The sequence below is a fragment of the Pteropus alecto genome, unplaced genomic scaffold (assembly GCF_000325575.1).
Source record: "Pteropus alecto unplaced genomic scaffold, ASM32557v1 scaffold146, whole genome shotgun sequence".
Lineage (NCBI taxonomy): Eukaryota > Metazoa > Chordata > Mammalia > Chiroptera > Pteropodidae > Pteropus > Pteropus alecto.
The window spans coordinates 26,334,152-26,337,342 of record NW_006442107.1 but is presented as its reverse complement, the minus strand read 5'-3'; positions in this window follow the sequence as shown (position 1 = coordinate 26,337,342).

The window sequence follows — 3,191 nt, the reverse complement described above, 5'->3', positions numbered from 1 at the left end:
ATATATATATATTTAAAATTCACTTAGCCTTAAATTGTTTTCTAGTCTTTCCTTCCTCATTTCTATCCCTACTAATTTCATGTATGGCTACTAAATTGATCTCTGTAAACACACTTTCAGCATGTAACATAGATATCGTTAAGTACACCGCATACAAAATTAAATAGGTGTGGTACTTGTATTTTTCAAAGATGGCTTGCAACAATATCTCCATATGCTCTCCTTACTACATGATATTCCTTTGTGATTGCCTCAATCAACAGAGTACTGTGGAAGTGACACTTTGGAAGTGACATCCAAGGTAAGGCCTCAAAAGGTAATATAGCTTCCACCTGGCACTCTTTCTCAGATACTTGCACTTGGCACTCAGCCTCCAGGCTGTAAGGAAGCCAAGACAGAGAGGCCACATAGAGGCATTTTGGCTAACAGCCTCAGCTGAGATTCTATCTGCAAATCAGCACTAACGACCAGACATGTGGGTGAGGAAGCCTCCACTATAACTCTAATCCCAGCCCTACCTGAAAGCCAACACATAAAAGAATCCAAGTGAGGACTGCCAAGCAAAAGCCAGTCAACTCCCAGAACATTGACAGATAATGATAACTATTGTTGTTTGTTATGCTACTACATTTGGAGTGGGCTATGCAGCAATGACTAAACAATACTGTAGGGCAGGCACTACAATCATAATTCAGGTTTTTTTTTATGGCAAAAGTAGGCAGTGCAGAGATTATAAATTGTTGAATTAATAACACTAATAGCATATTGAACTGTGAATTTCTTGAATGTAGTGATCATGTCGATTATCTGAATACTAATTATTTGCTATAGTGACTGGTCCATATTAAATGCACAGAAAAATAGTATTTAAATGATTAATTGAATATATAGGACTACATGCAAATTTTACTTGGTTAGCTTGATTGGGCCTTGAAATAATAGTGGCTCTGAATTATAACTATAAACTATAACTTTGGGGATTGTTTCTTTGGATTGTTTTGTTTCTTTACCTTGAAGATTAAAGAATCATTCTTAGAGGTCTCTCAAATACCAAAATTTTCAGAAATAGGTCCACTTAAAAGTCAGATTTATAATGTAATAAATCCTGGTATAACAATCGCAAATTTCAGAATATTTTTCACATTCTCATTTTAATCATTAATTCCAGATATCTTGATCTTAAAGAGGAAAAAATAAAGGAGAAAATGAGTTAAAGTATTTTATTGTCTCATTCGGGTTTAAATGTTTATGTATATGTCTCAAGCACTAAATAAAAATATTTATAACAGGACTTCCTGTTGCAAAGTATAAACAATCAGTACCTGTTGCTCCTTTAGCACATTTTTCCAGAAGTAAATTTTTATGGTAAAAGACTCTGTTTAATATTTAGATTGTAAGGCTTTGAAACCTATATCAATAGATATATTTATACTTGTTATAAGTAATAATTCAAATAATTCAACTGAAATAACTATAATAATTCTAATAATCGTATGTGGATACAATTGCCTAATAGTTCTGAGATCTATCTTAAAACTAAGATGTTGAGGGGGTAGATGGGTATCAATTAAAGAGTCAACCAAGTTATAGGTAAACTAAGTGAACAATAGTATTCAAAGATTCCAAATATTCAATGTCTTAAAAACGAGATAAATGTTAACTCTAGCAGAGTTCAAAGAAGGAAAACTGTTTTAGACTATATATAGTTCTACCCATGAGCAAACAGAAGAGGTACCTTACATGAAACTTCAAAAGAAGATCAGCATTCACTCATGTCAGCACAAATGTCTACGAAGGAGGGAAGCCCTATGAATAACTGTGGTAGGTAGAATAAAGTCTCCTCCCTCAGAGTTTATGTTGTAATCCCTAGAACATGTGAATAAGTTACACGACAAGGGGGAATTAGGGTAGCAGATGGAATTAAGTTTGCTAATCAGCTGGCCTTAAAATAGGGATATTATTCTGGATTATTCAGGCAGGTTTGATGTAATCATAAGGGTCCTTAAACATTTATGAGGAAAACAGAATAGTCTGTGTCAGAACATCGCAATGTGAGAAATACATTGCTAGCTTTGAGGACAGAAGTGGCTACAAGTCAAGGAATGTAGGGCAGCCTCTAGATTTTGGAAAAGGCAAAGAAAGGTATTTTTCCCTAGAGACTTCAGAAGAAATCAGCTCTGCTGACACCTTAATTTTAGCTCACTGAGACCCATTTCAGACTTCTTACCTCTGGAACTATAAAATAATATATATGTATTGTGTTGAGCCACTAAATTTGTGGCAGTGTGTTATAGCAGGTATAGGAAACAAACACAAAACCAAGGTTAGACCCATGAATAAAAATATACCAAGTGGAAAACAATAAATCTTCCAAGTGAAATAATACCTAAAATAATTATCTTCCACTCCCTCTGATACTAACTTCATCAGACTAAATATCTAATAGTTATTTGGTGTAATAAATTGATATTTTTAAAAAAGACTTGGAATAGATAACTGGTCAGCATTCTTAAGCCATTTTTATCTTCCATTAAAAATGTAGAGGAAATTTACAAACGTAGAGAAAACCTAATTTCCTTGGAGTTTTTGTTAGTGTATTTCAACTGACGAGACATTATTCCTTCATTCACAATAAATCAGAATATAAGGATAGGCAGGGCTGAATCATCAAAACTGCTAGTATGAACACTTATCCTTGGGGGCCCTCCAACATTCAAAATTCCCTTCCCATTGGAACTCTGATTTCCATTTTGGAGAATTCCTCATTTGTATAGTCTGGTTCGTGTTTACCAAGAAGACCTAACTCCATATCCTGGTAGCAGCAGTGGACCAGGCTGATGTGATGGATCTCAGCAGTGGTGCCACTGCTCAAACTTCCAAAGCTTCCTTGTTTCTATCCAATTTCTAACCCTGGGCCTCCAGATACTCTTCCATTCAGTGAGCCTCTGATATCCTTCCAGTAATTTACCTTTTGTTTAGGTAAATGAATCATTTACTTCCACTTCTAACCAAAATAAAACAGATACCTATACCAAGAATAGCTCTAACCTTAAACTTCTAAACAGCTCATAAATATGTATGACAAATATTTGATTCTGTTTTCAAAATTACCGATTCACCAATAAAAGCCATCCTGATAAATAATTCTGATTCTAGCTGCATAAATTAGAATCTGGAAAATCTTTACATGA